This window comes from Apodemus sylvaticus, chromosome 2 (genome assembly GCF_947179515.1).
Source record: "Apodemus sylvaticus chromosome 2, mApoSyl1.1, whole genome shotgun sequence".
Classification (NCBI taxonomy): domain Eukaryota; kingdom Metazoa; phylum Chordata; class Mammalia; order Rodentia; family Muridae; genus Apodemus; species Apodemus sylvaticus.
In genome coordinates, this window is record NC_067473.1 from 177,877,077 (window position 1) to 177,889,588 (window position 12,512).

Consider the following 12,512-nt stretch of genomic DNA (forward strand, 5'->3'; position numbering starts at 1 on the left):
CCTAGAAAGTCTGTTTCTAGAACTTACTATCATGAGCAAGATTAGATGAGGATGCTACGCTCAGCTGCTGAGAGTGTGGCTGCTCACACCTCAGAACTCAGTCCCGCCAGAGTAGATGTCCTCAGTCATTGAGACCCACCTTCTCTGAGCACATGTCCTCTCCCCACTGCCTGGCCAGTGCAAAAGGCCTGGCTCCCAGCCTTAATTTGGAACAACTCTGAACAGCCATCCCCGGCCCAGAACTCTTTGTGGGACTGGCTGAGGTGGTCTCCCCTTCCCTCTTCCTGCCCTTGCCTTCCTACTCACTTCTGGGCTCGTCTTGAAAAGGAAGTCTCTGGTGAACTTGTTCTTCAAAAAGAAAATCTCTCTGAAACCTTTTCCAGAAACTCAGTCTAAGATGGTTTTAGCTTCAATCAAAGTCACCACGGTTGCTTACTTTCTATTAAGAAAAAGCATGAAGTCGGAGGAGTGGCTCACAGAAATACTATTGGCTAGACAAGGCAGGTGTCTGTATTTTACAGGAGAGGCATGGACGCTTGGATAAGCTGAGAGACTTGTGCCTGCCTGAATTTGGCTGGCTTGGGGAGATGTGGTTCCAAGTGCAGTTACTACGTGACCTCTTTCCTGGGCTGGAACCGCAAAGGGTAACAACAAACACTCCTTCCATGTCCTTCTAGAAGCTCTCTGCGCATAGAGTATGTTAAAGACAAGACAAGATGCTTTCACCAAAGCAGCCATTTTAGCATAACCCCCATACCTCTTTTACTCACACGTGGTGAGCTCTGGGAAGACACTCTACAGAAGTAGCTATAGAGGTCATCAGGTATATAGCAAACATGAGGGCATGATTTTGTGTGACACAGAGATTTTGTTTGAAAATGATGGGCTTACCAATGAATTATACAGAGAGCCTTCCTTTTATCTACAGTTTGACCCACTATGACGGAGAGGAATGATAGGAAAGAAGGACCAGACATAAACAGAAGGGAAGGAAGAAAAGAGATAAAACTGCCAACAGCCATTTATGTCCAAAGGCAGAACTGCAGGATTTCCTTTATATTTCCTAAATTTTCAGCGTTTGCAAGAATTCTATGCAAAAATGAAATATGAAGCATAAGAATGGACTTATAATTTACTTGTGGAGGAAAAACACAGGGAGGAAGAGGTTGGCTGTTACACTGAGGCCTCCGGGCACCGTAAAATGAATGAGACATGGTACCAAATCACTCCACCCAGAGAAAGAAAATTAATGGAAGACAGTCCTCATCACTTCCCCTGCAACTGAGTCTGCTCCTCCTTGGTGAACCATCAGTCAAGCTATGTATCAGCAAGCAGAACAGACGGCAGTCACAAACACAGATTAGTAGAAGTCTGCAGCCCAGTGAACTAACTCAGCCCCGTTATCAGAAATAGTCAGTGTCCGTTTAAAAAAAAAAGATTAATAACCAAGTTAATGCTGTCCTTAAGAGGCAAAATTCGAAAACCAATTTGCATAAAAGCTCCTGGAAAAAAAAATCAAAGTAATTGGTCACCAAGTGCGCTGCTGCCTCTGCCAACACATCTCCAGAGTTTATTTGACCAAACTGCATGTTCACACAGCCCAGATATTTATAGCTTTTTATATATCCAGCCAGTCATTGATGCGACCTTTCTAAATGAACTGACCATGTAATTGCCTTGGCATGAGACAATCACAGCCTCAAGTCTGTCTAAGGAACCCAACACAACTGTGATTTTAGCTTTATATCATCTACAATTTATCCCTCCATGCTGAAATCCAGAATACACTTTTTCATCTAATTCAGAAGAGGAAAAAAACAAATTTATTAGAAACAAGCTCTGGCCTGCCAAGTAAAATCCGAGGTAACAATCTTTGAGCTGTCCTTGTTTCTGAAGGGTGGATGAGCCCAGCAGGTGACTGAGTGATGATAGCTTCCGATTCCAAGCTCATTTTTAAAAACATGAGCTGCTTAATGCTTGCTGATTGCCTTCTCCAACATTCCTTCGTTCCCAGTACACACTTCGGGGCTGCGGACTGACTCCTGCCTTGCCTCGAAGAGCACTTAAGGAGCGATTGGTGGCTGAGTTCCAGTTCCCAGGAGAGCAGGAAGACACGACACAAAATTAATTCTCAAAGACGCATTTACAGAGCTCTGTCTTCCTACTCCAGAGATGAGTTTGAAGAAGTGGTTTGAAATGAAAGATTCTTAATGAAGTGAAGAAGAGGGTTGCTCCTGTAGAGTGAGTATTTCATCGCAAATGCACACCACACAGGTGTCCTGGGGAAAGGCTTCCCTCCCAACCCAAAGAAATAATAAAAACAAAAGGCAGTGTGGCAAGAACAGAAAAGCAGTCCTCAAACTACATCCTCTGGCATCATCCCCTTAACTGAAGCTTTGGGGTAAAGGGTTAGTGAGCAAAGCAGTTGCTGGGGACACACAAGGGCCTGAGCTCAATCCCTGCGACCTGAAGAAAAATCTAAACGTGCAAACCCAGAACTTTGAATTGGAAATAGGTGTATCCCGGAGGTTCCCTGGACAAGCCAGCTAGCCAATCAGTAAACTTCAGATCCCAGTAAGAGAGCAATTTTCAAAATCTAGATGATCAAGGCCTGAGAAAAGATGTTTGAGGCTTACCTCTGACTTTTATGTGCATGCACATAAAGGCGCGCGCGCACACACACACACCATATGAACATATACATACACATGCATAAATAAAAAACAAAAATATTTTGGAGGTTTTCTTGGAATTGCAACTCTACGAATTTGTGCTTATTTTAGAAAACCATAAATCTAGTTTTGGGTTTTTTTTTTTATCTTCAATGCAAAATATGAAAACGGCAATATGCTGCGCTCTAAAGCTTGCTATGGTTGCCAAGAGGCATGTACAAACTCTCACCTTTATCTCACCAAAACACAGAGCAGCAGTTTGGCAAGAGAAGGGACAGCTAGCCCAAAGTCTAGATACTTGGAGGATGGAAGAGCTCATCTCAGGAGAGGATTCTTCTGCAGAAACTAGACTGTAGTGGGAAATACAAAAAAACCCGCAAATCCATGCTTTGTCACCGCACTTTTCTCTCTGGAACCCAGTTGTGTCGCCTCGTGAAGGAAAACACCACACAAACTTAGTTCAGAATTAACAGTTAACTCAATCGTTGGGCTCAGCAAATAAGCATCCTAATTTTGTAAGCTTTCCTAAAAATTACTCCTTCTGTGAATACTGGCAGATCCGCCAGGGACATCTAATCCAGGGGCCTCTTGTTAGCTACATTTTGACCTCCAAGCTCTCCCTATCCAAAGGCAAGTTTCTTTCTCCTCCTTCCCTTCTTCCTATCTCCAGACCGGAAGTCCCGCCTACTCCTCTCCCAGTGATTGGTCCCCTGAAATCTTTATTCTTTAGGGGAAGGTTCTGCTACACTAGACAATGAAGATGTCTCCATATACTTCAAGGTCGTCTCTCCATCCCCTGGACCTCAGCTGTTTACACTTGTCACTTTGAAGATGCGCGTTAATCAGAACACTTTGCACTCAAGCCAATATGTAACCTGCAGGCTTTTTACAAATGTAACAAGCTACATCAATAAAATGTGGCTGTTGTGAAGGGAAATGGGCCATGCATCATAACCTGAATGGCAGGAAGACGAAGATGACTAGTATAGAAAGTTGAGTGTGTGGGCATTAGTTTTTTTTTCATCTTCTTCTTCTTCCAAATCTCTACTTGGTATCTCAAGTACCAGGTGGTACAGAGAACAAGCATTTGAATCCATCCTTGAAAAGCACTAAGGGAGGTTGGGGAGATAATTAATCAGTAAAGGGCTTGCCTCACACTATGGGAAAATGAGTTTGACTCCCAGCACCCACATGTCAAAAGTGTGTGCTTTTAATGTCGCCAAGGGGGAGACAGAGACGGGGGAACCTTGGGGGTAGCTGGCCAGAAACCCTAAGTGAGTCAGTCAGCCTCAGACCCCAGTGATAAATGATGATTTAAAAACCAATGGGGGGCTGGGGGAGGCGTGGCCCTGCAGAGATGGCTCAGCAGTTAAGAGACCTGACTGCTCTCCTGGAGGACCAGGGTTCAACTCCCAGCACCCACATGGCAGTTCACACCGTCTTTAACTCCAGTTCCAGAACTTCTGACACCCTCACACAGACATGTGTGCTGGCAAAACACCAATGAACATTAAAATAAATTATTTAAAAAACCCAAGATGGACGGCTGGAGTAAAAAATATGAACTGCTTTTACAGAGGACCAGAGGATCTGAGTTCAACTCCCAGTAACCACTCTGGGTAGCTTGTAAGCGTCTGTAACTCCATCTCCAGGGAACTCAATGCCTCTGGCCTCTCTGAGAACCTGTATTCCTATACAGAAACCTCTACACAGACATGTATGAATACACATAATTTAAAAGAATTTATAATCTTTAAAAGAAATAAGCCAAGCTGGATAGCTGTTGAGGAATCATCTATGACTAACAATGCACAGGCATGAACAGAGATGAGTATCTACTTGGTACTCTAACAGTCCTGGTTGGTAGAGGTTCCACAGGCTGAAATGCACTAGCCACACCTACTATTGACCAGATCTCTGCAGAGTTCTAGTCATCTTATTTTATTATTATCTGGAAGCTGGACTTAGTGTTTTAGAACATAGAGGCATCCAATCCTAGATACAGCTCTCTAACATACTATACACACACAAAAAAAGATGTTACCACTGTGCTTAGTAGCTCAGTCCTGTAGAACGCAGAATTTCTGTGCATTCAAGGCCAGCAGTTAAAATGTGTGTGTGTGTGTGTATGTGTGTAAGAGAGAGAGATGTATGCATATATATGTGTATGTGTGTATGTGTATATGTCTTGTGTGTGCATGTAAAAGAAAGAACAAAAGAGAAAGCATTGCATGGGTGTGTGTATGTGTATATGTGTATGTATGGGTATGTATGTGTATGTTTGTGTGTCTAGTGTGTACATGTGTGCAGGGTATAGTGTGCATGTGTGTGTGTATGTAAGAGAAATAGAACATGTGTATATGTGTATGTATGTATATATGTATATATATATATGTGTGTATGTAGTGCGTGTAAGAGAAAGAGAGCATTATATGGTGTATATGTGTCTGTGTATGTGTGTATCTCTAGTGCGTATGTGCATGTGTGCATGGGTATATTGTGTGTGTATATGTATGTGTGTGTGTGTGTGTGTGTAACTGAAGGTTTTGTAGGAGGATACATAGCAAAGGGTATGTGTGTTTCCTATGGTTTAGATAAATTTCTATTTTATTCCACAATATCCTCTCTCAGTGCACCCATCAGTCTATGTCTTTCTCTGAGTCCTGGTCTTCTGGCCCCACTGGTTAGAGACCTTGGCCTGGGTCCCTATTCTCACCTAACTCAATTGAGTTCACCAGATCCCTTGTAATGGTGTTTACCTCACTTTCCTACAAAGTAGAAAAATAAATTTATTTTCTTTTTACTTTTAAAAACCCAAAAGTAGGGGCCTAGGATATGGCTCTATGAGTAAAGAATTCTTGCCACAAAATCTAAAGACCTGAATTCAATCCCCATGACCCATCCATAGTAGAAGAAGAAAGCTGACTCTCACAGGTTGTCCTCTGACCCCTACACATGCACCATGGCATGTAGATTACCCTCCATATGCAAATAGATAACTGTGGTTTTTAAGAATATGGAAGGGTCAACTAATGGTCAGCCTTAAAAAATAAAAAGTAGACTGGATTCAAAAGTAGAAATGTCACCAGAAGCCGGAGATGACACCTTCCCGCTCTTCCTCTACCCAGGTGTCTCCTAGGCTCCCCTCCCAGCCTTCCTTGTTCAAAGAACAGCTTCTTTGTTACATGGCTTTCAAGCCTCTTGAACATCACTCTTTTCCTAATAGATAACTGAGACTTGTTTGCAAAAGCTATGATTTCAGAAGTTTGTTTTTTTTTAAAATAAATCTATATTTAAATGCTCCCTACATGGCTTCATGACTTAGAAAAAGCAAAAAACACCTTTTCTAAAAACAGTCATGGAAATAAAATAGAAGGGGATTCCTGCCTTGTTTGCAACCTCACTGGCGAGCCAGATTGACAAGGTCATTAGAGGTCACCGAGTCACTGCAGAGTACGCTTTTCAGTCTCACTCAGCAAGAACCAAGAAGCATTTGCAAGCATATTCCAGGATCTTACCCAGAAACTTCCCTCAACAATGAAGACAGAAGGCATCCACACTTCCAACCCTCCACGCCCATTCTTTTCATGAGGGTTGTGAGAATCTTTGTTTGGAAAACAGACTGCAGTTGCATTATCTCTGTGTCTGAAGAGCGGGTGAGTACCACATTTGTTAAAACCTGAGCTCTGCTCACAGTAGTCCAGTGTTAAGAACACAGAGGCAGGTTGGGGTGAGGTCTATGCCAACACAACATTGTGTCTGAAAAAATAAGACGGGTGGATGCTTGGGGCAGTCCGCCAGCTTCCACATACATGCACACCTGTACACATAAGTGTCTCTACACAAATGAAACACACACACACATATATATATACATACATACATATGTACATAAAATTAAAGGTGCTGTGACAGACCTGTATTTCCAGCACCAATAAAAGAGATTGTGTTTGTTCGTATATACAGAAGTTAAAACTAATTTGGCATGGGAGGCTTGCGTTGAATTCCTCCCCTGTGGTGGTGGCAGATTTGTGCTCCTTCGTTTGCAATCTCTGCTTCTGTCCGTGGTGATCAATGTCACCCATTTGTGAGATGACAGTCCAGAGTCAACCTGTGGTCATGGAACTGAACAAAGTCAACTAGTCCATGTGGGAATTGAATTAATGATGCGGAACTGATAAGCATGGGGCTCAGATGAGCTGAAGTAACAGAACATGGGCTGTCATCATAAAGACATGGACTACAGACGATGGGACTCGGGGGAGAGCAGTGTCTCGTTAGTCTTCTCATAAGCCCATTCATTAAAAGCTTGCAGATAAAACTGGCTGGCTTGACAGCCCAAGCCTTCATGCTATAAACAAAATTAAGATGGATTCCAGCACACGTTTCCACTTCATATCCCAGTCAGAACTGTCAGACAAGGCACAATTCGTAAAGCAGAAATGTTTGGGGTAGGAATAAAGCAAATCTGTTTGGAGACCCTAAGACTTCACATTTAACAAGCAGCAAGATGCCTTTCCTATAACTGGACCAGAGTCCTCTGGAACCCAAAGGAGCTGAAAGAGGAGCTTCCTTCTCCTACTGGTTATAAACAGGCCATTTAGAACTTGTAAAATTAAATCTTTTCATCTTACTGGATCTATTTAGGGTGATTACAACAGAGAAGCCTTGCTGTTAGGGACACAGGTCGTAAGTGTCTGAGGCACTAGCTACTCCCTTGCCCAGGTCTGAATTCAGTTCCAAATGTTGAGATTAAACCATGAAGTTAGGTGGATCAGAAATTTTTCCACCTTATGAAATAAGCCACAGAGCAGCAATTTAGTTCCCTGAAGCAGTGACTAAAACCCTTCAGTTGCTCATGGCCCTTCTAAGTCTATTTGGTGGCTAAGCTGGGGAACTAATGGGCAAATCTGGAGAACAGAAAAAGGGCCCCACGGCTTTGACGGGCAGCTGGAAAACAGCAGTCATTCTCAGCCTGGCTGTGTGCAGAATAGACCACAGGAGACCGGCGACAATTACAGAAGCATTTTTATAAACATGCAAAATTCTTCAGGAAAGTAAGGCCTTCTCCCTGCCTAAGAAAGAAAAAATACATACACGACTCAAATCTTTAATAAAAATTGGTTCCTTAATAGCTAGAGGGATCATGAAATAGAAAGGCTGAGACTAGAGAGCCTGATCTTCCAGGCTCAGGTTAGGAGCACTCGCTGTTCATGCAGAGAACCTAAGCTCAGCTCCCAGTCCACCTCAGAGTCCTCACAACCACTTAGAACTCCAGCTCCAACACCCTCTTCTGATCTCTGCAGATAGCCACTCACAGAGGGCATCCCTGCATGTAGACAGACAGGTACACACACACACACACACACAGAGAGAGAGAGAGAGAGAGAGAGAGAGAGAGAGAGAGAGAATCAGTAAATAACAATACAAACTTCCTTGAAGTGATTTCAGTCCTCTGAAAGTAGGGCAGTCTTGTTTAGTGATGTGTCGTATGAACTGTCCTAGAACATGTCTATGTGAGTACAGAATACAGATTGTGCTCCCACAGGGTGAGATGCTCCTTGTATTCTGCTAGGTCCGTTTATACAGATTGTGCTACCACAGGGTGAGATGCTCCTTGTATTCTGGGAGGTCCGTTTAGTCTAACTGTGTGGGTCAGTCCTGGTGTTTCCTTATTGATTTTCTGTCTAGATGATCTGTCTATTATAGATAGTATGATATCTGTGTCTCCTGTTATTATATTACCATTTTCTTCTCCTGTCAATATTTGCTTCCTACGTGTAGGTAATCTGATATTAAGTGCACATACATTCATAATAATTACAACTTCCTGTTGGATAGCACTTTTATCATTACATAATACCTTCGTTGGCTTTGGTGATAATCTCTGACTGTGTATTTTATCTAAATTTAGCCAGCCCTGCCTTCTGTTTCACAGAATATATTTTTCCATCTGTTTTACCTACTCTTCTGTTGCCATGATAAAATGCCATGGCCAAATGCAACTTAAGAAACAGTTTATTTTGGCTTCCGGTTCCAGGGGGATAGAGTTCGCAGCAGGGAGACATAGCATGGTGGCAGGAGTAGGAAGCCCAAAGATCACATTTCATTGCACACAGGAAGGAGAGGGGGGGAGGGAGAGGGAGGGAGGAGAAGAGGGGGAAGAGGGGAGGGAGGGGAAAGGGAGAGGGAGAGAGAAAGGGAGAGAGAGAGAGGGAGGAGAGGGAGAGGGAAAGAGGGAGAAGAAGAGGGAAAGAGGGAGAGAGAGAAAGAGAGAGAGAGAGAGAGAGAGACACGGAGAGGGAGAGGGAGACGGAGATGGAGAGGGGGAGAGAGAGAGGGAGAGAGAACAGGAAGTGAAGCTAGCTAGTCTAATCCCTGAAAAACTCACACCCAGTGATGTACTTTCACCAGCAAGACCCGACATCCTGACGATGCTGTAGCCTCCCTAAACAGCGCCACCAACTGGGGACCAGGCGTTCAAACCTATGAGCCTCTTGGGGGAGATTGCCTGCTCAGAGCTCAGCAGCAGCCCTCCCTCCCTCTACCTTAGCCGGCGAGCATGCTTAAGTCCAAGCGTAGGCATCTTTTACTGGTGTGTTTATTCATCCACTCGCCAGTTCTCCAGCTTTTGATAGGAGCGTTCAGTCCGCATGTGTTGAAATTAATAATAGGTAAAGAATATTAACATCTTTTTGTTTCCCACTCTGAAGTTCTTTCATCTCTTCCTGTTAGCTTTCCATGACGTCTTATAGGGTGGAGTTTGATCGTTTCTGTTTATCCATGCTTTACCTACTATACTTTTTTTTTGTGGTTACTATGGACGTTACTATACTTTCTTGTGGCTACCATGGGGCTCTCATGGAATGTTTTATCATTACAGAAGTCTGGGAAGCTGATGATAAACTAACTGCAATTGTATACTCTTTCTAGTGCATAGGTGTTACATAATTAAGGTCAGATTTTGCTTCTTTCTATATTGTGTTTCCATTAACAAGTCCCTATTGCCGTGTTCTGGTTCAGGTGTCCTTTCCTTTCCTGCCCAGCGGGTCATAGGAGCTGACATTCCTGCATCACTACGTTCTGTGCTGTGTCATCAACATCTTCAGTGATGAGACACTTGTTTCCTTACCCTGCTTTCCCTTTCATATCTTTCAGTTTTGACCTGAAAAGCCCCTTACACTCTTCTATGAGGACATGGGAGGTCTTAATGAGTGTAGGGATGGTGGTGAGCGTCATTTTTATTTCTGGAAAAAGTCATTTTATGGTCTTCACTTTTAAAAAAGATGCATCTATTTTTATGCATATGACTCTGTCTGAATATTTGTCTGTATCCACACTCATGTGTGATGTCTGTGAGACCAGATGAGAGCATCAGATACCCTGGAACTGAAGTTGTGAACTAGTGGCTCTTCTGCGATAGCTGCTAATGCTCACAACTTCTGAGCCACCTCTCTAGGTCAAGATGCCTTTTCATATGGTCTAGGCCTTTTAGTTCTATTGTTCCATGCTGGGGAGTCAGACTCAGTCCCTGCGCTGGCTAGTCAAGCTTTCTACCACTTATCTCATCCCTAATACTGAATATTTGTTTTTGAAAGTCTTTTTCAAATAGTGGGCATTCTCTATAACTTGACTTTTTCACACTATGTCACTTTACTATAGTTTGGATAGCAGACCTCTAATTAGATGTCCATATTGTAAATACCTCGTCCATTCTGTACCTCGCCCTTGCGATCCCTAGATGGATGCTGTAAAGAACAGACCATCTTAGCATTAGCATAGTTCATTTATCACTTTGTCTCTTCACAGTTAGTGCCCAGCACTAGCTACCTAGAGTGATTCTTCACTCTAGGATCTTCGTACTCCTCTTGAGTATGCCTGAGTACAATACTCAAGTAGCCCACCCCACCCTTTGTGATGCTTTATTAAAATATGTCCTTCTGCAGCCAGAGAGATAGTTCAGTGTGTAAAGGCTCTTGCTGACCTGAATTCAGTCCTCAGAATCCACATGGTGGAATGGGAGATTCGGCTCCTGCAAAATGTTGTCTAATCTCCCTATACACTAAGGCATGAACGTGTACACAGACACACCACACATACACAGACACACACACACACCACATATCATACACATTCACCCACATCATACAGGTCCACACACTAACAATAAACTGAGACAAAGAAAGAAAAAACTCAGCCAACCAACATCTCCAGACTTGCACAGAGTCAATAACAACACAAAACCAACATGCCTCACTCAGGAATCACTTATCCCATAATAATGATATGTAACGACCCAGAGTAACTTCCAGAAAAAGAATTTTTAAAAAGGAGAAGACATGGACACACTGCAGGAAAATAAAAGCAAAGCGATGAATGAAGCAAGGAACTCAATACAAGATATGAAAACAGAATTCAGCAAATAACATCGCAAAGAAAAGGCCAAAGCTTTCCTCAAACCTTTTCTTTGTCTTTGATTCTTTGTCCAGGTTGCCAGTCATGTTTCTGTGACTGTTGGCTACTGAAGGAACAAGAGTCATTTTTCTTTAAGAATGTGGTCTCTGGTAAGGTCCTTGTGCTCCAGGAAATGACCCCACACCTATAGACACTGAACAACACTAACTGGTGGGTTAAAATTAATTATTGACCTGTATAAATGGAGGGCATGAAGTTGGAAGGGAGGTGTAACAGAGGGTCTTGGGAGGAGTAGGACAGACAGATACAATCAAGGTACATTGTATACAGGTATGAAATATTCAAAGAACAAATTAATTTTTTTAAAAAAGAAGAAAGAGCCAGGTGGTAGTGGTGCATGCCTTTAATCCTAACACTTGAGTGACAAAGGCAGGAAGATCTCTTGAGTTCAAGGCTAGCCTGGTCTACAGAGCAAGTTCCATAATAGCCAGGGATACACAGAGAAACCCTGTCTCAAAACACCAAAATCAAAAAGGAGGAGGAAAATCCGAAGTGCATTTAGCTAAAGTAAATGTCTCTTTTATTCCCTGGCCACAAATCCGGGATTTAAAAAACAACCACGGTAGCTACAAAGTTTCATACATATAGGAGTTTTCTCATTGTATTTTCTGATCCCTGCTTGGTTTCTACTTATAAATAAAGCATGCTAGGCTATTGTGGTTTGATGTGTGATTGTGCTGTAGCTTTCTTTTATTCTTGTAACACATGAACGTTTACTGTAGGTAAGAAACTTTAAATGGAATACAAGGGAACATGGTGGTTCAACTGCACAATAAAAATAAATGGATTTCTTCCTAGAGGGCAAATGACAGCACTATCGTGAGAAAGGTCAACCTGGCCCGGTTCAAGCTGCTTTAGAAGTTATTGGATTCCGGTTGACACTGAAAGGCATCGAAAGGACTGTTTGTGCTCTACCACTGTCAATCAATACCCTAAAGATGTATAATATCAAAGCATAATACGACCACATATAGAAATTCTGTCTGAGATAGACACATGTAAGTTTATTTTAAAATTTTATTTTTTATTTTTACGTGTGTGTGTGTGTGTGTGTGTGTGTGTGTGTGTGTGTGTGTGTGTGCAGGGAGCCGTGGAAGCTGGCGAAGGGCATTAGATGCCCTGGAACTGGAGTTACAGGTGGTTGTGAGATGCCTCATATACCTGTTGAGACCCACACTCAGGTCATCTGCAAGCACAACACATTCTTTACCACTGAGCCATCTTTCCAAACCCCTAAGTTCTTGGGTGTATTTTTTTTTTTTGTGTGTGTGTGTGTACACTTGTATTAATGCACATGCATGTATACCACAGCATGTTTGAGGAGGTCAGAGGAGAACGTGCTTTAAGATCTCTCTTTCTACTATA